Source organism: Macaca thibetana, chromosome 3 (assembly GCF_024542745.1).
Source record: "Macaca thibetana thibetana isolate TM-01 chromosome 3, ASM2454274v1, whole genome shotgun sequence".
Lineage (NCBI taxonomy): Eukaryota > Metazoa > Chordata > Mammalia > Primates > Cercopithecidae > Macaca > Macaca thibetana.
This window is the reverse complement of record NC_065580.1, coordinates 52366216-52389926: the sequence shown is the minus strand read 5'-3', so window position 1 is coordinate 52389926 and position 23711 is coordinate 52366216. Positions and strand designations below refer to the sequence as shown.

The window sequence follows — 23711 nt, the reverse complement described above, 5'->3', positions numbered from 1 at the left end:
TTACATTGGAAAGGTCATCCCTATTGTAAGATGATTAAAATTTTTTATTAAAAATATTTTCCTGGCTGGGTGAGGTAGCTCACACCTGTAATCCTAGAACTTTGCAAAGCTGATGCAGGAGAATCGCTTGAGGCCAAGGGTTCAAGGCCAGCCTGGGCAACATAGTAAGAACTTGTCTCTACAAACAATTTAAAAATTAGTTGGGCATGGTGGTGCATGCCAGGAGTCCCAGCTACTCAGAAGGCTGAGGTGGGAGGATTACTTGAGCCCAGGAGATCAAGGATGCAGTGAGGCATGATTGTACTGCTGTACTCCAGCCTGGGTGACACAGTGAAACCCTGTTTCTCAAAAAAAATGAAATTTTCTATATTTGTCTTAAATATGTGTATATGTGCTTTTTACCTCATTATTTTTTCTGAAATTGACTTGGAGTATAGTATGAGGTATGGGTCTAATATGATTCTTTTTATAGAGGGGTAGTGAATTTCATGACACAATGTGTTGAAATGTCAGTTCTCACTTATTTGAATGTGTACCTTTAACATAAACTAAATTCCTATGTATTCATGGTCAGTGTCTGAATCGCTGTGCTAACCTGTTGGTTCATTTATCTCTTCCTAATACCACACTGTTTACATATTGTGTGGCTCTGCCCAGCCTTCGTGGTGGCTCCCATTGGCCACTGGCTCCTGGCATTCAGACATTTGTGTAGTCTCCTCCTACATTGTACCAGTGTTGGTCTGTGTGACCAATAGCACATGCAGAAGTGATAGGATGTCACTTCTATTTGGGATTCTCTCTCTCTCCTCCTGTGGGAAACCAGATGCTATGTCCACTGAGCAGCCCTATGGAGAGGCCCAAGTGACAAGAAACAGAAGTCTTCTGCCTACAGCCACTCGAGTGAGCTTAGAAGACTGCAATTTCATGAAAGACTCTGAGCCAGGAAGCTGCTCCCAGATTCCTGATTCTCAGAAACTGTGAGAGACAATAAATATTTGTGTTAAGATGTCAACTTTGGGGGTATTTTGCTACATAGCAATAACTAATACACATTGTATTAGTTTGTAATTTTGCTATTTAATAGAGCAAGTCCTCTATTCAAACTCATTTTCCCCCCAATGTTTTCTCAGCTATTTCTACTCATTCTCTCTTCTTTATGAACTTCAAAATCTACCCCTCAAGTTTAATAATCCTGTTGAGATTAGAGCCTTGACTTTACAAATTAATTCAAGATACTAAACAGCTATACAATACCGGGTCTTTCCATCTAGGAACATGATATGTCTTTTCATTTATTAATAATAAACATATTTCCTTTCTAATATTTATTGGTTATTTAATAACTTATATGTTATTTGTCTTATTTTATTTTTTGCCTTATCATATGGACCAGAGCTCCAAGAACAAAGTGTTTTTGTAAATGATATATAGTCTAACCAAATTACCCACTAAAACTTTCCTACATCTTAGAAGGCAAGTTTCACTGTTAGCTAAATGTTTAATGCATGACTATTTTTGCTGGTTTATGTTATTTTCAAGTTGTAGTATATATAATATATGAATATGCTGTATATATTATATATGAAATATATTACATACATAATATTATATATTAAACATTACACTGCTATGTCCCCATTAGGTATGGTCACTTTTGCACAGAAGACTTCTAATATAAATTTAATACTCAAAATAATGATAAGATTTATAACAGTTGTATCATTGCTTTCATGATAATTTATTAATTGAACCTAAATGTACTCAGTGCCAAATGCTAGCTTATGAGCATAGTTCTCAAACATAATGTTTCTATGGAACAGTACAATCTGCATTTTGACCATTCATTTTATTATGATCTCCAAGAACATATTCCAGCAAAAGGTAAGGAATACATATACGAAGTTAGCTTTAGATAGTAAAAGTCTTTTATAAAATGTTGAATCTCATGATGCCAAGTTGGGTGTATTGATGTTAGAATACAGTGAACTAGGGGCCAAGAAGGGGGATTCTAAAAGCAGGAGAGCCACAGACATTTCAGACCATGAAAACCAAATACAATAATAGCAAAGAAAATTTCCCAGTGCCTATAATGACTACTGCATATTTTAAATATAAATACAGAAGAGAGTTTTCAGACTGTTCAAATAGCTGTTAGACGCAGTTTTTGTGAATTGCTTAGTCAAGATAATACAGAGTAAAAGACATTTGGCATTTCCTGATTTTTTATTTTGTGAGGGTGATTCTTTATGCCCAAACTCCCAGAAAATATTTTAATATTTTAAAATATTTTTAAAATATATTTTAAAATAAAACTAGATACTATCTCATGCCAGTTAGAATGACGATCATTAAAATGTCAGGCAACAACAGGTGCTGGAGAGGAGGTGGAGAAATAGGAACGCTTTTACACTGTTGGTGGGAGTGTAAGTTAGTTCAACCATTGTGGAAGACAGTGTGGTGATTCCTCAATGATCTAGAACTAGAAATTCCATTTGACCCAGCAATCCCATTACTGGGTATATACCCAAAGGATTATAATTCATTCTACCATAAAGACACATGCACACATATGTTTATTGCAGCACTATTCACAGTAGCAAAGACTTGGAACCAATCCAAATGCCCATCAATGATAGACTGGATAAAGAAAATGTGGCACATATACACCATGGAATACTATGCAGCCATAAAAAAGGATGAGTTCCTGTCCTTCATAGGGACATGGATGAAGCTGGAAACCATTATTCTCAGCAAACTATCACAAGGACAGAAAACAAGACACCGCATGTTCTCACTCATAAGAGGGAGCTGAACAATGAGAACACATGGACACAGGGAGGGAACATCACACACTGGGGCCTATCAGGAGGTGGGGTGCTAGGGGTGGGATAACATTAGGAGAAATAACCAATGTAGATGACGGGTTGATGGGTGCAGCAAACCACCATGGCACGTGTATACCTATGTAACAAATCTGCATGTTCTGCACATGTACCCCAGAACTTAAAGTATAATAATAACAACAATAACTGAATTACTACAGATAATCAGGAAATAACTTATAAATGCAAAAATCAAATGAATATTTTTCAGTTGCCATATAACATGGTGGGCCGGCTATTTGAATTATTACTAAAAGCAGAATCTGCTGACCACAGGTTATGAAAAGCATGAAAGTTTCATGACTGTGTATCATTAATTATTTAGAACTAGAGTTCTCATTTTTTAAATTTGTCATGTGATCTCCCACATAGCTGCTATAAAATTAATACTCATCTTTACTGAGCTTATAGACAATTGATTAAAGAGAACAAACAAGTAGATGATACACTGACAAGTATTTTAAATTCTATGTGTTTTTATTCTTTACTGCTGAAGTCACTATCAGGTAAGTATGGGAGTGCAGCAATAATGTGATTCTAATAAAGGTGGCTTTAATTTAACTCACTGCTCTCTGCCTGAAGCAATCAGAGGCCCACGTAACCTTCTCAACCCAATCCCATATCCCTCCCCTCTCTTCCTTGTGGTCTTTGCTCCCCTCCCCTCTCTCTCCTTTTTGTGGTCTTTGCTCCCAGATACCAACTTATTTGTGACAGGAAGGCAAACACCTGATGTAGGAGGTGGGGTTGAGAGCTATATTGGAGGGCAATGTTCTGTGTCAGCTGGAGTTGGCAGTCCTCTGCCCAGGTGAGGTAAGGTTTGTGATTGATCCCAATGGACCACTGAGCCACAGGCCGCATCATCTCACTGAATCTCTGATGGACACACAGTCTTTGGTTGCCCTCAGCCCTGCCAAGGCACAAAATAGCAAACAGAGTTTAGGGCCAGGTATTATCTCCTAAGAAGGTAGAGAAGATGGCTACCTACAGTCATGATGTTAGAGACAAAAGAAAAGCCCCTATAAATGCCAAGGCTGGCCAATCTCCATGTTAGTCTGCTTCCAGTCATTAGTCATGACATCCCCAAATAGCAGGAGTTTAAGAACATTCTAATAATAAATATTGGCCTATGGTCAAAGGTATCAAATTTTCTTATTTTTCTGGAAAACAAGAACATACTTTCTTCTGTGATCATAAACCAATTATCGTGGGAAGTATGATTCCTCAATAGTAAATGGTCAACCTGTCAAGAACTATAAAGAGTCTGAGATTATATTCTACCTGGCAGATTAACAAATTAACCTATCACTGTTGCATGAATGCTGACAGAAGGCACCAGACTTCTGGCTCAGCGACAAAGGACTTTATCACCCAGAGCATGGAAAGGAGCATGAGCTACACATTCATGTTAGTTCCCCTTCCCCAGACACCCCCGCCAAATTCCACAGAGCAACTGCATGGATGCTCCACACATGTGGACTTACATCACAGCTAAAGAACCCCAAGTTTAAGGAACCTAATCTTTTATAATGGGCTGCAAGAAAACCTGCCCAATCTTTGCTCCCAAACAGACATCATCTTTATCATATTGGACAGTAAATAAATCTGCCCTCTGCTCCATAGGGAGATACCATCTTCCAAGGCAGTTTGTGATGCAAGGGTTCTTAAAAAGATAATCAATACAAAAGCAGTCTGTGTCTCTGTTCACAAAATGTGCAGAAATGTAAGAGACCCTTGAAGAATTGTCTCCCAACACAACTCCATCAAGCTGCTATGTTTTGTACGTTGTCCTCTTCAAAACTGATGTTGAAAATTCATTGCCGTTGCAACACTATTAAGATGTGGGGCCTTTAAGAAGTGATTAAGCCATGAGGGCTCCATCCTCATGAATAGAGTAACACCATTATCACAAGAGTAGGTTAGTTATAGTTATTGCAAGAGTTCAGCCCCCTCTGCACACTCACTTGCTCTTCCACCTTCCACCAGGGGATGATGCAGCATGGAGACCATCACTAGATGCCAGTGCCATGCTCTTGACTTCTCAGTCTCCAGAACTATGAGCCAAATAAATTTATTTTCTTTATAAATTACCCAGCAGAAAACAGACTAAGACATAAGCCCTCAGCAGGACCAAAATCTATATTCTCACCATTGGTATCACTATCTCACATTAAATGGTATAAAGAAAGGCAATGTGGGTCAGGTGTGGTGGCTCACACCTTTAATCTCAGCATTTTGGAAGGCTGAGGTGGGAGGATTACTTGAGCACAGGAGTTCGAGATCAGCTTGGGTAACATAGAGAGACCTTATCCCTACAAAAAAAAATGAAAAAAATTAGCTGGGTATGCTGGTGTGCCTATGGTCCTAGCTACTCAGGAGGCTGAGGTGGGAGGATCACTTCAACCTGAGAGATCGAGGCTGCAGTGAGCTATGATTGCACCACTGCACTCCAGTTTGGGTGACAGAGGAAGACCCTGTCTTAAAAAAAAATAGTAAAGCTTCTGCATAATTCTTCTTCTTTGTAGTAGGTGTTATTGGGGTCCCACTCAGATCTGTTTATCTGGTAAATGCCTACATTCCCCACCTGTATGAATGTTGGCTGTTGGCAACTCATAGCTGTACCCTTAACCTAAGAATAGCCTTCAGCAGAGCTGCCTTGCCTGGAAATGCCTGTAAGGCATATGCCTTCCTACCCCATACATACACCCTCCATGGGCAGCACACAGGCAATGCCTGACTGATAAAGAAGCACAAAAGACCCAAGAGACGACAATTCAGTGATACCATTCATGCTCCAGAACTCCTGTGGGATCAGGTTGGGGTCAGACTTTAGCATACACGCATCTTTGCCCACCTTCCTCCCCTCCCCTCCCCTGCTCAGCTCACTCCTCTACTGGCTTCTCCTGAGCCCACTCCTTCAATGAGTCACTTGCACAGGAATCTCCATTTCAGGCTCTCCTTCTAGAGAACCTGACCTAAAGCACTGTCCTTGAACATTTCCAGAAATAGAGCTATCTGCCTCACAAGGCAAGTCATTCTGTTTTTGGACAGCTCTGATCATTAGAAAAGTTTTATTATTATATTAGGATCACACTGCCTCTGTAATCTCCACATATGGTTCTATGTAGGATAAGTCTAATCCCTTTTCCACATGACAGTCTCTCAGATATTGGGGCAGGGGGATTCCTTCTTAAATCTGCTTTATTTTTAGGCTGTGAGAATAAAGGGGGAGCTTTTTAAAAAAGGTTTTAAAGAACTATACAATAATATTCTAACTCAGAGTAATGTCTGCCCGACAACAAAATTGCATGACACAAATAATGAAAAGTCAGCCAGAAGAAAGTCTGAAGAAGCTTATTTCAAATCCACTGGATGCTGGGGGCAGAGGGAGGGGGTGGGGCAAAAAGACGTACCCAGCACAAGAGTGAAGAAGAGATCAAATCTCAGAAAAAGATAAACATAAACTACTCAAAACCAAACACAATGAAAGACTGCAAGGATCCCATAGAAGAGAAACCTTATAATTCTCAAGGGACCATGTCATAGAAGTAGACCTAAAAAAAACTCTAGAACTCAAATGTGTATATGTCACATGCACACAGTATCCATACTTTGAAGATTTTTAGATAAAGATTGGTAAATGCTGTCTCTGGATCATTGAGACTTATTGATGAGATGCATACCTGGAATACAACATTAAAAGAGCATGTATACCTTGTTCAAAAGGAAAACATTTCCTTGAAAGGACAGGATAGGAAAATTGTATGTCAAGAATGTATATATTCCAATGGAAATTTAAAATCTGGGGATAGAATTATTTAAAAGAGGATAAACCCAGAAAGAGATGGAAGTAGTATCTTTGAAGGACTGTAATACAGATAGCCAGCAGATGAAGGAAGCTGGGTAAAACAATCCTAGATAGCTCTCACGAGAAGGGCAAAGTCAGAGATAACCATGTTTGTGTCTTTCCACAATGTCAGATTTTTATTGATGTTATTTTAATCACAAAAGCCACAAGCTACATGGAGTTCTCAAGAAGGCAACTCTCTCCTTAGTACTTCTCATTCACTCGGTAGTCAGAGCACACAGGCTCAAGCCACTTCCCAAGTCAGTCAATATTGCAAACCATATATAGTAGTATATTTCGTCAACATATAAATGTTAAGATTAAACATTCCATACCAAAGTAATATTTAACATCAAGAGAAAGGGAATAGGAAAAAGGGTTAATGAACTAGTCCAGGGAAAGTGACAATGAAGACAGAAAGAATCTCCTGGTCTGTGCTGGGCGGTGCAGGAAAGGTCTTGAAAGGAAAAGTCTTTGATGTGGGCAGAGCCTTCAGCAGCAGATGCCAGGTGTTGATCACTAGTGACAGTAAGAGCACATCAGTTAAGATGGTTGCTTTGAGCTGCTGAAGCCCTGCTCTTTTTATGGCCACCAGAGGACTGAGAGTGGAAGTGTGCGCTTGTTTATGCCCTTATCTAGTTGGATACAGTCTTTATTTATTATAAATGTATTAAGCAAACATCGTATCTCTGTTGGCAAAGTGTCCCGTGAAATGTAAGATGGAGTCTTTTTCTAAGATGGAGTTACTTATGTCAAGAGTGCACAATACAGTAGCCTTTATTGGGACTTTATAACTTAAAATGTGCTTTCTCACATTTTCTTCAACATCACAGAAGCCTTATCAGTTGAATAATAAATAATGATTATTTTATGGAAGTTATAAGTGATTAATTGACTATGCCTGGTTAAGTTTAGTCTAAAGCTGCCTCCTTACATATTTTTAAGTTGAGGCTAAAGGTTTCTCTGCACACAGTGAACTATAACCTAACTGGATGTGTCAACAGACTGTAACTTTCTCTCTCTTTTTTTTTTTTTTTTTTTTTTTTTTTTTGAGACGGAGTCTCGCTCTGTCGCCCAGGCTGGAGTGCAGTGGCCGGATCTCAGCTCACTGCAAGCTCCGCCTCCCGGGTTTTACGCCATTCTCCTGCCTCAGCCTCCCGAGTAGCTGGAACTACAGGCGCCCGCCACCTCGCCCGGCTAGTTTTTTGTATTTTTTAGTAGAGATGGGGTTTCACCGTGTTAGCCAGGATGGTCTCGATCTCCTGACCTCGTGATCCACCCATCTCGGCCTCCCAAAGTGCTGAGATTACAGGCTTGAGCCACTGCGCCCGGCCTGTAACTTTCTCTTGTACCCATCACTGAGTTTCAGCCAATTATAGATGGCCAACTGTTTAAACCATATTCAAATAAGACAAACATAAAGCTGTAACAATCCAGCTGTTTCTATTCCTCACTTCTGTTTCACTTTCGTTTTTCTGTTCATAAATCCTTTTCACGTGAGTCTGTCTGAATCTATTCTGGTTTGGGGATTGCCCAGTTCATGAAACATTCTTTGCTCAGTTAAACTCTGTTAAATTTAGTTTGTCCAAAATTTTTCTTTTAGCAGCCGCAGATCGCCCAACTCACCAGTGGTAGGTCTAAGAGTTGAGCATGGGTCTTTAAGTTTAAAGTCTATATTCTTGCCACATAGCCATGCTATCTTCTGATACATGTAGCAAAACTGCTACAGAATTGGCCACCTGGAACCAGTTAGTGGTATCCTGCTATTAACCACATGTATTGGTTACCTGATGCTGCCCTAACAAATCACCACAAACTAGGTAGCTTAAAACAACAAAAAATTATTATCTCAGTGTTGGCAGCTAGCAGTCTGCAACTAAGGTGATGTTTTCCTCTGACGCCTCTAGGGAACCTTCTTTGCCTCTTCCTAGCCTCTGGCAGTTGCTTGCCACCCTTGGTGCTCCCTGGCTTCTAGATGCATCACTCAGTCTCCACCTACGATCTTCTCCCTGTCTGTGTCCCTGTGTCCCAGTGTTCCTCTTTTTATAAGGATTCAGTTATATTGGATTTAGGGTCCATTCTAATCCAGTATGACCTCATCTTAACTTGATTACATCTGCAAAGACTGTATTTTCAAATAAGGTCATGTTCACAGGCTCCAGGTGGACATAAGCTGGGGAAAGGCACACATTCAACCCAGCACACAGCAACCGAGAGTTTGTTCTTGGTTTGTGTTACTGACAAGTTTCCCTCAGCAGGTAAAGGAATACATTTGGGAAACTTCTATCCTGGATTCCAACAAGAAAGAAGGAGGTGTCAAATGTTGAAACAAGGAAATCTTGGGATAAAATGGCCTTGATGTTTTATAATAGTGAAAAAAGTAATGGTCAGGCCTTCAGAAAGGAAGCTTCATAAAAAGTAAGGAAAATAATAGTGCCCAAGGGAATATGTTTAGAAGAGGAATGTAGACTCTGAAAGCAGGATTACTTGAGCATTACAAAAATGATCCTGTTTCAGAGGAAAGATATGCTGTCTGGAAAGAAAATATAATAGAAATAATCTCAGATAATTGACCATAAACGAGGTTCTGAGATTGTGCTGCAAACATACACAGCAAGAATAGAAAAATAGTTGAGGAGTAGACAGCTCTCAGAGAGGAGGTAAAAGGAGTGTTAGATCTGGAGTAGGAAGACTCGAGGTTCCTATGGCTCAGAGGATGGATAGGGTGGACAGAGCCAAGCATGCAATAAAAGAAAAGGAAAAATTGTTTAGAGTATTATGAGAATAAAGTCTTAAAGTAGGGGTGGAGATAAACACTAAAGACAGCAAGAAAGCTGTTTTTCTTTTTAATCTCTGTAGCCAAGAAAAGATCTGGGAAGAAAAACCTATGCTATATCTCAGACAATATAACCTTAGGCCAAGCATGGTGGCTGACACCTGTAATCCTAATGCTTTGGGAGGCCAAGGCAGGTGGATCGCTTGAGCCCAGGAGGATCTCTTGCCCAACAGCCTGGGAAACAAAGTGAGACTCCATCTCTACAAAACTTTGTAAAAGGTTAGCCAGGTGTGGTAGCACATGCCTGTGTTCCCAGCTACTCAGGGGGCTGAGATAGGAGAATCACTTGAGCCCAGGAAGTAAACCCTCACTAGCCATGTTCACACCACTGCACTCCAGCCTGGGCCACACAGCAAGACCTTGTCTCAAAAAAAAAAAAAAAATACAATATAACCTTAACAAATGATAGCATAATCAAAGAACCAATCAATTTTCTGCTTTCTTCCATATTCTAAGAGAGATGAACATCAATTTTGAAGCAAACATTATGAAGAGAGAATTAAAACCTATAATAGAAAAAGAGATAGTAAGAGAAATCTTCACTTACTCTAAATGACTTCAAAACTTCAGTTTAATACAAATTCTATCCCAAAGTATCAAAAGAGTTTGCAGATGAGATCAGAGAACTGTTCCTGAGAATCAAGGAGAACGGAAAAGGTGACTAATGGCTAGAAAATATTTCTACTTCTAAAAATAGTGAAAACATGAGATCTGTATATAAACTGATGAGCCTCATGCAGACGCCAAACAAAATTCTAAAATGGATGATTTGTAAGCAAGATACAGTAAACAAATACAACCAATGTGAATTCACTAAGAACAAGTCATGACAAGCAGTCTCATTTCTTTTCTTAGATTTGGTTGCCTGTGTGTCAGGAGGAAGGCATGCATGTACATGGTATGCCTTGGTTTTAGCATAGCATTCACCAAATATTGTGATACACACCTTTTGTTGTTAAGATGGAGGAATGAGGGCCAGGTAAGAGCAAGATGACTGGTGGTTTGCTTCACAGTTAGGCATTCAATGTCACCCAAAGAGTATTGGCCAAAGACTTGACTTCAACCTTAAAAGGCAAACTCCAAGAATTTATGATTTGCTCTTTCCTGTTCAATATTTTTGTCAAAAACATGAAAACCACAGAATGTATGTTTATGAATATTTGAATTTTAAAATTAGGGAGAGAAAGCTAATACACCAGGAGATAATTCAAAACTATTTCTTCATATAGAAATCAGGCCCAAAACAAAGAAAATACAAGTTCTTTGGGATAAACATAAGGCCAAAAAAAAAAAAAAAAAAAAAAAAAGGAGAGACTATTAATACCAATAGCTTACATTTATTTAATAGTTACTAGGCATTATATAATCATATGCCATATATATATATATATATATATATATAAATAATACATGTTTTGAGACAGGATTTTGCTCTGTTGCCCAGGCTGGAGTGCAATGGCACAATCTTGGCTCACTGCAACCTCCCCGTCCCAGGCTCAAGCAGTCCTCCCACCTCAGCCTCCCGATAGCTGAGACTACAGGCACATCACCATGCTTGGCTAATTTATACATTTTTTTTTCCACAGAAAAAGAAGCATTTTATTTTATTTTATTTTTTCTGATTTTCAACTTTTTAAATTTATTTTTTATTATTATACTTTAAGTTCTAGGGTACATGTGCATAACATGCAGGTTTGTTACATATGTATACTTGTGCCATGTTGGTGTGCTGCACCCATCAACTCGTCAGCACCCATCAACTCATCATTTACATCAGGTATAACTCCCAATGCAATCCCTCCCTGCTCCCCCATCCCCATAATACGCCCCAGTGTGTGATGTTCCCCTTCCCGAGTCCAAGCGATCTCATTGTTCAGTTCCCACCTATGAGTGACAACATGCGGTGTTTGGTTTTCTGTTCTTGTGATAGTTTGCTGAGAATGATGGTTTCCAGCTGCATCCATGTCCCTACAAAGGACACAAACTCATCTTTTTTATGGCTGCATAGTATTACATGGTGTATATGTGCCACATTTTTCTTAATCCAGTCTGTCACTGATGGACATTTGGGTTGATTCCAAGTCTTTGCTATTGTGAATAGTGCTGGAATGAACATACGTGTGCATGTGTCTTTATAGCAGCATGATTTATAATTCTTTGGGTATATACCCAGTAATGGGATGGCTGGGTCATATGGTACTTCTAGTTCTAAATCCTTGAGGAATCGCCATATTGTTTTCCATAATGGTTGAACTAGTTTACAATCCCACCAACAGTGTAAAAGTGTTCCTATTTCTCCACATCCTCTCCAGCACCTGTTTTTTCCTGACTTTTTAATGATTGCCATTCTAACTGGTGTGAGATGGTATCTCATTGTGGTTTTGATTTGCATTTCTCTGATGGCCAGTGATGACGAGCAATTTTTCATGTGTCTGTTGGCTGTATGCATGTCTTCTTTTGAGAAATGTCTGTTCATATTCTTTGCCCACTTTTTGATGGGGTTGTTTGCTTTTTTCTTGTAAATTTGTTTGAGTTCTTTGTAGGTTCTGGATATTAGCCCTTTGTTAGATGAGTAGATTGCAAGAATTTTCTCCCATTCTGTAGGCTGCCTGTTCACTCTGACGGTAGTTTCTTTTGCTGTGCAGAAGCTCTTTAGTTTGATTAGATCCCATTTGTCAATTTTGGCTTTTGTTGCCATTGCTTTTGGTGTTTTAGACATGAAGTCCTTGCCCATGCCTATGTCCTGAATGGTATTACCTAGGTTTTCTTCTAGGGTTTTTATGGTATTAGGTCTAACATTTAAGTCTCTAATCCATCTTGAATTAATTTTCGTATAAGGAGTAAGGAAAGGATCCAGTTTCAGCTTCCTACTTAAGACTAGCCAATTTGCCCAGCACCATTTATTCAATAGGGAATCCTTTCCCCATTTCTTATTTTTCTCAGGTTTGTCAAAGATCAGATGACTGTAGATGTGTGGTATTATTTCTGAGGACTCTGTTCTGTTCCATTGGTCTATATCTCTGTTTTGGTACCAGTACCATGCTGTTTTGGTTACTGTAGCCTTGCAGTATAGTTTGAAGTCAGGTAGCATGATGCCTCCAGCTTTGTTCTTTTGACTTAGGATTGTCTTGGCAATGCGAGCTCTTTTTTGGTTCCATATGAACTTTAAAGCAGTTTTTTCCAATTTTGTGAAGAAACTCATTGGTAGCTTGATGGGGATGGCATTGAATTTATAAATTACCTTGGGCAGTATGGCCATTTTCATGATATTGATTCTTCCTATCCATGAGCATGGTATGTTCTTCCATTTGTTTGTGTCCTCTTTTATTTCACTGAGCAGTGGTTTGTAGTTCTCCTTGAAGAGATCCTTTACATCTCTTGTAAGTTGGATTGCTAGGTATTTTATTATCTTTGAAGCTATTGTGAATGGAAGTTCATTCATGATTTGGTTCTCTGCTTGTCTGTTACTGGTGTATAAGAATGCTTGTGATTTTTGCACATTAATTTTGTATCCTGAGACTTTGCTGAAATTGCTTATAAGCTTAAGGAGATTTTGGGCTGAGATGATGGCAAAAACATGCCAAAATGTAAAGACCATCGAGGCTAGGAAGAAACTGCATCAACTAACGAGCAAAATAACCAGTTAATTCATAATGACAGGATCAAGTTCACACATAACGATATTAACCTTAAATGTAAATGGACTAAATGGTCCAATTAAAAGACACAGACTAGCAAACTGGAAAAAGAGTCAAGACCCATCAGTTTGCTGTATTCAGGAGACCCATCTCACATGCAGAGACACACATAGACTCAAAATAAAGGAATGGAGGAAGATCTATCAAGCAAAGGAGAACAAAAAAAAGCAGGGGTTGCAATCCTAGTCTCTGGTAAAACAGACTTTAAACCATCAAAGATCAAAAGAGACAAAGAAGGCCATTACATAATGGTAAAGGGAGCAATTCAACAGGAAGAGCTAACTATCCTAAATATGTATGTACCCAATACAGGAGCACCCAGATTCATAAAGCAAGTCTTTAGAGACCTACAAAGAGACTTAGACTCCCACACAATAATAATGGGAGACTTCAACACCCCACTGTCAACATTAGACAGATCAACAAGACAGAAAGTTAACTAGGATATCCAGGAATTGAACTCATCTCTGCATCAAGCGGACCTAATAGACATCTACAGAACTCTCTACCCCAAATCAACAGAATATACATTCTTCTCAGCACCACATTGCACTTATTCCAAAATTGACCACATAACTGGAAGTAAAGCACTCCTCAGCAAATGTACAAGAACAGAAATTATAACAAACTGTCTCTCAGACCACAGTGCAATCAAACTAGAACTCAGGACTAAAACTCAATCGAAACTGCTCAACTACATGGAAACTGAAAAACCTGCTCCTGAATGACTACTGGGTACATAAAGAAATGAAGGCAGAAATAAAGATGTTCTTTGAAACCAATGAGAACAAAGATACAACATACCAGAATCTCTGAGACACATTTAAAGCAGTGTGTAGAGGGAAATTTATAGCACCAAATGCCCACAAGAGAAAGCTGGAAAGATCTAAAATTGACACTCTAACATCACAATTAAAAGAACTAGAGAAGCAAGAGCAAACACATTCAAAAGCTAGCAGAAGGCAAGAAATAACTAAGATCAGAGCAGAACTGAAGGAGATAGAGACACAGAAAACCCTCCAAAAAATCAATGAATCTAGGAGTTGGTTTTTTGAAAAGATCCACAAAATTGATAGACCACTAGCAAGACTAATAAAGAAGAAAAGAGAGAAGAAACAAACAGGCGCAATAAAAAATGATAAAGGGGATATCACCTTTATTTCTGACCCCACAGAAATACAAACTACCATCAGAGAATACTATAAACACCTCTACGCAAATAAACTAGAAAAACTAGAAGAAATGGATAATTTCCTGGACACTTACACTCTCCCAAGACTAAACCAGGAAGAAGTTGAATCCCTGAATAGACCAATAGTAGGCTCTGAAATTGAGGCAATAATTAATAGCCTACCAACCAAAAAAGGTCCAGGACCAGAATGATTCACAGCTGAATTGTACCAGAGGTACAAGGAGGAGCTGGTACCATTCCTTCTGAAACTATTCCAAGCAATAGAAAAAGCAGGAATCCTCCCTAACTCGTTTTATGAGGACAACATTATCCTGATACCAAAGCCTGGCAGAGACACAACAAAAAAAGAGAATTTTAGACCAATATCCCTGATGAACATCGATGCAAAAATCCTCAATAAAATACTGGCAAACCGAATCCAGCAGCACATCAAAAAGCTTATCCACCATGATCAAGTAGGCTTCATCCCTGGGATGCAAGGCTGGTTCAACATAAGCAAATCAATAAATGTAATCCAGCATATAAACAGAACCAAAGACAAAAACCACGTGATTATCTCTATAGATGCAGAAAAGGCCTTTGACAAAATTCAACAGCCCTTCATGCTAAAAACTCTCAATAAATTCGGTACTGATGGAACGTATCTCAAAATAATAAGAGCTATTTATGACAAACCCACAGCCAATATCATACTGAATGGGCAAAAACTGGAAGCATTCCCTTTGAAAACTGACACAAGACAGGGATGCCCTCTCTCACCACTCCTATTCAACATAGTGTTGGAAGTTCTGGCTAGGGCAATCAGGCAAGAGAAAGAAATCAAGGGTATTCAGTTAGGAAAAGAAGAAGTCAAATTGTCCCTGTTTGCAGATGACATGATTATAAATTTATACATTTTTTGTAGGGATAGGGCTTCATCATGTTGCCCAGGCATTATATTTTTTAACCTCATAACCACATTATCATTAGAACTATCACTTTTAAAATTTACCAATGAGGAAGCTGAGGCTTAGAAGGGCTAAGTAACTTCTACAATTTATACAGTTAGTAAGTGGCCAAGATTTAAATCCAAGAGCCAAGACTTAAATCCAGGTGTGTCTAAATTCAGAGCTTATGGTTTTAGCAACTTTGCTAGTCTCATCAATGCAGGAATGGAGACTACTTGGAATTAACTTATTTTGAGTTTTAATTGAAAACACCCAGATAAAAGTGTTAATACTGCACAGTAGCCACTTAATAATGCTATCTTCTTTCTTACTATAACATTGAAAATTTAGGAGAAACTTGATAGTTGAATTCAAATAATTTGAGAATTGATAAAATCTATGTAACTCAAAACAAAAAAAAACTATGACTGCAGTTAAAAATTACACTGAGATAGGCTTAGGCAAGGATTTTATGACCAAGAACCCAAAAGCAAATCCAATAAAAATGAAGATAAATAGCTGGGACTTAATTAAACTAAAGAGCTTTTGCACAGCAAAAGGATAGTCAACAGAGTAAATAGACAACCCACAGAGTGGGAGAAAATCTTCACAATCTATACATCTGACAAAAGACTAATATCCAGGATCTACAATAAACTCAAACAAATCAGCAAGAAAAAGAACAATGCCAACACAAAGTGGGCTAAGGACATGAATATACAATTCTCAAAAGAAGATATACAAATAGTCAACAAACATGAAAAAATGCTCAATGTCACTAATGATCAGGGAAATGCAAATCAAGACCACTGTGCAGTACATTCCATCCTATAAACTGTGATATACATATATATATATTCTGTCTCATACATATACATATATATGTATGTATATCACAGTTTATCCACTCATTGATTGGCATTTGGGTTGGTTCCATGACATATATATCATATATATGTATGATGGAATATATATATATATGATATATATATATATGTGATGGAATACTACTCAGCCATAAAAAGGTATGAATTAATGACACTCACAGTGACCTGGATGAGATTGGAAACTATTATTCTAAGTGAATTAACTCAGGAATGGAAAATCAAACATGGTATGTTCTCACTTATATGCGGGAGCTATGAGGACACAAAGGCATAAGGATGATACAATGGACTTTCGGGACTTGGACAGAAGGGTGGGAGCCGGGTAAGGGATAAAAGACTACAAATAGGGTGCTTTGTATAGTGCTCGGGTGATGGGCACACCAAAATCTCACAAATCACCACTAAAGAACTTACTCGTGTAACCAAATACCACCTGTACCCCAATAACCTATAGAAAATTTAAAAATAAAATAAAATAAAAATGAATGACAAAAAAATTATACAGATAAATTTTTGTTCAATAACATGAACATTTTTCTATGTTGTGGCTTGTCAACCATCGAATAAACCACCTTGCACAGGAATAAGTTTTTTATCAGCATTTCTAAGAGGGGGTACTTGAACTGAGAGGAGAAATCTCTAGGTGATTTATCAGTCTTCTAAATCTAAGGTTCAATAAAGAAAACAGTTTAAAGGTTAAGTGGTGCAAAAAGGAATTCCTGAGAATCACTGACTCATAACTACAAGAAAACTTGTAGTCATCAGCAACGTAAGTTAAACAAGTTGTGGTCTAAAACCTAATTCTCCTATTTTAATTCTTTTAGGAAGGTATGAAACCTGTTGTGGGAAGTCAGGGACCCTGAACAGAGGGACCGGCTGGTGCCACAGCAAAGGAATATAAATTGTGAAGATTTCATTTTAATATAGACATTTATCAGTTCCCAAAGTTAATACTTTTATAATTTCTTATGCCTGTCTTACTTTAATCTCTTAATCCTGTTATCTTCGTAAGCTGAGGATGTACATCACCTCAGGACCACTAAAATTGTGTTAACTGTACAAATTGATTGTAAAACATGTGTGTTTGAACAATGTGAAATCAGTGCACTTTGAAAAAGAACAGAATAACAGCGATTTTCAGGGAAACGAAGACAACCATAAGGTCTGACTGCCTGTCGGGTCAGGCAAAAAGAGCCATATTTTTCTTCTTGCAGAAGCCTATAAACAGATGTGCAAGTAGGGAAGATACCACTAAATTCTTTTCCTAGCAAGGAATATTGATATTAATACTCTGGGAAAAGAATTGCATTCCTCGGGGGAGGTCTATACACGGCCGCTCTGGGAGTGTCTGTCTTATGCGGTTGAGATAAGGACTGAAATATGCCCTGGTCTCTTGCAGTACCCTCAGGTTTACTAGAGTGGGGAAAAACCCCGCCCTGGTAAATTTGAGGTCAGAATGGTTCTCTGCTCTTGAATCCTGTTTTCTGTTAAGATGTTTATCAAGACAATACATGCACTGCTGAACATAGACCCTTATCAAAAGTTCTGCCTTTTGCCCTTTGTCCTGTTTCCTCAGAAGCATATGATCTTTGTTCTGCCTTTTGCCCTTTGAAGCATGTGATCTTTGTGACCTACTCCCTGTTCTTGCAGCCCCTCCCCTTTTGAAACCCTTAATAAAAACCTGCTGGTTTTGTGGCTCAGGTGGGCATCACGGTCCTACTGATACATGATGTCACCCCTGGAGGCCCAGCTGTAAAATTCCTCTCTTTGTACTCTTTCTCTTTATTTCTCAGCCAGCCGACACTTATGGAAAATAGAAAGAACTTATGTTGAAATATTGGGGGCGGGTTCCCCTGTTAGAAACCCTCAGAACACTCCACTTATTCTATTTTATTTATCCGTAGAGTGTTTCTTGGAGGTAGAGCAGTCATCAACATCCCCGTTTTGTTGACTGGAGAATGAAGCAATTCCACAGCCAATGCATGGCAGGGCAAGATGAGAGGTCAGTTCCTGTAGACATCTGGTAATCTTTGCATGACATCACTGTTTTCACCTCAATAGATGATCCCAAGGCTTTTTTGTAAATTAAATATATTTTTAAAGTAATTTTAATTCTCTCATTCATATATATACACACATATATGTATATATGTACACATATATGTAATTCACCACTTGTGAAACATTTAATCATGTGATTTTGATCTACATCCATATGGTTCTATGCAAATTCCTTACCAGCTAGTAATTAAGAACCCTGGTTAAATATAACACTTGCAAAAGCAGTCCTGGAATTTTGGTGCTGGCCTGGCATGGTATAATAAAGGTGCTCTTTCCTGGAATGCAGGGTCAAATTCCAGCCTGGCTCTGCCACTAACAAGTCATGGGACCTTGGCAAGTCAAGCAACCACTTTGTACCTCAATTTCTTGGTTTCTAACATTTGTGAAGGGCTTGAACTACACTGATCTATGTTTCTTCCATCTTTTAACATAAGTAAGTCATTGCCTATCGAGAACTCGTGCCTATCAGTTTACTAGTGATGGTCATTTCATCTTTCCTAGCTCAAGGCATGATTTAGTTTATAATTCTATTGATTTGTAATGTTTTTTCACCAGTTTTTATCAGAAGGAACTTTGCATGCATATTTAGCCTGATTTTAGCAATATTTTTAATCTAATAAACTTAACCAAGAAGTTTTGTTGTTGTTGTCAAAATTTGGTGTAAAATTTCAAAAACAGGAATATAACTTTTTAACTTCTCAACTGTACTCATGCATTTTGGTTTAGCAGTATGCTTTTTTCCCCCATGAATTCAGCAATCTTAAAATATGCTATCACACAAGATACTTATGGGGGATTTAACACCAAATTTTCTGTTTTGGATCCTATAGTCACTTACTGTTCCAATCTGAAAAATACATAGCTGTATCTCAAGTGTATATATTGGTTACCAGCTGGTAGTTTCTCAGATATCTCCATTTCTTTTAGCTGCTTCACACTCACTACCAAGCAAAAAGGTAGGCTCCCTATGAGTAGTGATATGAAATAATGTCATAGGTAAATCAAAATAATCTAGATGAAAATAAAATCAGAGTCACAATCCAATTAGTATTTAACATCTCTGTAATTGAGTGTATGCTAATAATCTTTGAACATTTAGTTTCTTAAAACAGAAAAACAAACCAAATACAGGTACATTCATCTCATTCATAACATCTAATTTTCTAACAAGAATGTTCAAGTTTTACAGGGTGAGCATCCCTTATCTGAAATACTTGGGATGAGAAGTGTTTCCAATTTTTATTTTTTTCCAGTTTTTGAATATTTGCATTATACTTAGTGGTTGAGCATCCCTAATTCAAAAATCCAAAATCTGAAATGCTCCAATGAGCATTTCCTTTGAGTACCATGTTGGTGCTCAAAAATTTCAAATTTTGGAGCATTTCAGGTTTCAGATTTTTTGATTAAGGATACTCAATTTGTACTATCAAACTGGGAGCTCAAACTAGGGCATCGTTCCAAAGAAACTTTCCAGAATGTCATGACCTAGTAATAAAGTTAAATGTTTTTGTTATAGAAAGGGGTCTCAATTCAGAACCCAAGAGAGGGTTCTTGGACCTCACGCAAGAAAGAATTCAGGGCAAGTCCATACAGTAAAGTGAAAGCAAGTTCATCAGAAAAGTAAAGGAATAAAGAATGGCTACTCTATAGGCAGAACAGTGGTATGGGCTGCTCGACCGATGATACTTTTTGTTACTTCTTGATTATATGCTAAACAAGGGGTTAACTATTCATGAGTTTCCAGGAAAGGGGTGGGCAATTCTCGGAACTGAAAGTTCCCGCCTCTGCCCCCACTGACTTTTTAGATCATATAGGGTAACTTCCTGATGTTGCTATGGCATTTGTAAACTGTACGGCACTGGTGGGAATGTCTTTAACATGTTAATGCATTATATAATTAGCATATAATGAGCAGTGAGATGACCAGAGGTCACTTTCATTGCCATCTCTGTTTTGGTGGGTTTTGGACAGCTTCTTTACGCATGCTGTTTTATCAGCAAGGTCTTTGTGACCTGTGGCTTGTGCCAAGGACCTATCTCATCCTATGTCTAGGAATGCCTTAACCTCCTGGGAATGCAGCTCAGTAGGTCTCAGTCTTCTTTTACCCACCTCCTATTCAAGATGGAATTGCTCTGGTTCAAACACCTCTGACAGGAAGAAATTCAGATGTTAGAAAATTTTACCTCCTTAAAATAACCTAAGGGACCAATTACTGTATAGCTTATTTATTTGTATATTTTATATGATGTTTTCTAAACATATAGCATTTATCAGTGTTTCTTTGGATGAATTTTAACAAATACCAGTGACAAGGTTTTTTGTGGAGGGATTTAGACCAGTGGAGAGCCCAAGGATATTTATTCTGCTATCATTCTTGAGCCACTATAAATATTTCAGTTAAGAGTAGTCATAGGAGAGCAAGCAATTGGAGCTATCTGGATTTGAAAGTACTTCTGCTTTCTTCAGCATCCATGCTATCAGTAGCTGCCTAACCTTGCCTTCTGATTATTATGCAAGAATTGGATGCTTCTAGCTAACAAACCTTCACTCATGCTGGCTTTTCTCATCCTTTGATCCCTTACCTTGATGCTGCTTTATGGTGCCAAAACACCTCAAAGCTTGAACTTGAATAGATAGTGTCAAAACATAAAGACAGTATTGAATCAGCTCATGAATCCTCAAAATCAAAAGTCCTTCTTTTACATGTCCAGCATTTGTGACTTAGTGAATCAGAGGGTGGGGAAGTGACTCACAGTCATCCCAACAGCACTCTTTTTTTCATTAATTGTTTCTGAAGAATTGTAAAGTTCTGAATTCAAAGTGTGCTTATAAAGTATTGAGATGGACTTTTTCTCCCCTGCAGCATGCCAGAAACTATACAATCCACCCCCTTTGAAGGAGTTTGCTCATTTAAAAAAAAAAAGAAAGGGTAAGCATGTTTTTAAAATTTAATTGCAGCAGACAGTACAGAAAACAGTTTTTATGGCCACATCACATGTTGCCTGGGTCTGCTGCTTTTTCTTCTTTCCTATTTTCTCTCATCCCTTTGTTCCACTAAATCCTCCTGCTCCTGCCCCCTTTTACCACTACCCCCTCCTCTTCCTCCCTCCTCCACGCTGGATCCCTAGAGAGGCTTGACCTGGGGGCTAGGTAATAATCCCAGAAAGGGCTTGGGATTCCAAATTGTCAGAGATCAGGAAAGGAAAGCCATACAGGGAGAACGTGGAAGGACACAGAGTGGTCAGTGTAAATGCATCCATGTGCTCCAAGTGGTCAAAGTAATTGGTTAAAATGTGTAAATGTTAAAAATCGAATCTCTATAGAGTGGCCAATGCTATAAAAGGATTACCTTCTTCTAAACAATTTTTTCATTCTGTATTTTTCCTGCCAATCTATATATTGTTCATTATTTCACCTTCTCCTTGTTTTCCTGAGCTTTGGGCAAACCTCATCACTTAACACATGCAATAAATGGGAGTAAGTTCAATTTTTCATCGAGGATAACCATGACAAAAAAAAAGAAGAAATTCACTAATACTACAAACTGTGTTAACCTTGACATAAGAACTTTCAGAGGAGTAGTGGGGGCACAAGCTTGATTGGAAGGGACTGAAGGGAATGGGAGGAGAAGAATTGAAGACAGTAAGTATAGACAACCTATACTTGCAGAAGAATCATGCAGTGAAGAGCAGTAGAGATAGTAGAGCCAGACGGAGAGCTACAGGTGGATGTGGGGTCAAGAAAATTTTTAATATAACTAATGTGAGAGAAATAAGAGCATCTTTATATGGTCATAGTAATGATGAGGCCAAGAGGGGAAAAACTGATGACATAGAGGAGGGAGTGTATTAGTCCATCCTCATACTGCTATGAAGAAATACCTGAGACTGCGTAATTTATAAAGAAAAAGAGGCTTAATGGACTCACAGTTCCACATGGCTGGGGAAGCCTCACAATCATGGCAGAAGGCAAAGAAGGAACAAATGCACGTCTTACATGGCAGGAGGCAAGAGAGGGTGTGCAGGGGAACTGCCCTTTGTAAAACCATCAGATCTTGTAAGACTTATTCACTATCACAAGAACAGCACAGGAAAAACCTGTCCCCTTGATTCAATTACCTCCCACCAGGTCCCTCCCATTATGGCAGCTACAATTCAAGATGAGATTTGGGTAGGGACACAGCCAAACCATATCAGGGAGTATGTTTGCCAAGCAGCATTAAGGGTTTATGTTCATGAATTTAAGAGGGGAGTGGAAGGATTGCTGGAGATGGAGAATGTTAGGGGTTAAATTATATGCCCCCCCAAAAAATTTAAATGTTGAAGTCCTAACCTCTGGTACCTCAGAATGTTACCTTACTTGGAAATAGGGTCATTGCACATATATCCTAATTAGTTAAGATGGGGGGGTGTTCTAATGCAGTATGACTGGTGTCCTTATAAAAATAGGAAATTTGGGTACAGACAGGCACACAAAGAGAACACCATGTGAACACGAAGGCAGAAGTTGGAGTGATGAGTCTACAAGCCAAGGATTGCCAGCAATTCACCAGAGGCCAGGACAGCAGCCTGGGGCATCCCCCTACATGGTACCAACTCCATCAACACCTTGATCTCAGACTTCCAACCTCCAGAACTGTGTGAGAATACATTTCTATTCTTTAAGACACCTAATTTGTGGCACTTTGCTTTGACAGCCCTGGCACACAGGGCGATTGAGGGAGCATGCTATAAAGAGAGGAAGCAGGGATTCTAGAGTGGGCGGCATGCCTTGCAGCCGTGGAGGCCTTGCAGCTGTGGGAAATGACAGGGTCTGCAATGACGGTGATGAAAGGGGAAGACCAGATTGTGAGAGGAGAGGTCAGTAGGGAACCGAGAGACCAGGATAATGGAGGGACAATCCATGTGTAAGTTGAACTTGCTCAGAGTTAAGACAGGAAGAGGAGTGCAATGGTGAGGCAGGAACACTGAGGAACCAGAGGGAATGACCTCAGGATGACAGATGTCACAAAATAAGAAGTCAGGTGACATAACCTGATGACCTGAGATTCAATGCAGGACACTTTTAGGGAGGAGAAAGAGATAATGATGCAGAAGTGGCAATGAGGAGTGAAAAAGAAACACACCCCGCCTCCAGGCCCCATGGCACAACTGGAGGGAGAAAACCACAGCCACCACGGGACAAGGAGAATACCAGCAGAATCAGAAGGCAGCATTCCCAGGGTAGAGCCAGGTTTTCATCAGAGTGAGATGGTGCTGGAAGAGTCAGAGCCAAGGCTGACACTATTGGGTTTTGCTAATAATGGACTGTGAGTTCCAGCAGGGCCCAAAAGGGGCTTCAGGATTGGGCAAGGGTAGGAGATGTCTTCCTCTAGTCCATGACCAA

The 23711-nt window shown here is 38.9% G+C and overlaps 1 long non-coding RNA gene across 1 annotated transcript in view; it reads left to right on the top strand.

Annotated features, from left to right (window-relative positions):
• Positions 1-21249, top strand: part of LOC126949854 (uncharacterized) — a 28753-nt gene extending 7504 nt beyond the window's left edge. The window contains exons 2-3 of the long non-coding RNA XR_007723977.1: positions 18170-18267; positions 21190-21249. This is a non-coding gene — a long non-coding RNA (uncharacterized LOC126949854). The remainder of the gene's footprint in view (positions 1-18169; positions 18268-21189) is intronic.
• The last annotated feature ends 2462 nt before the right edge of the window (positions 21250-23711 follow it).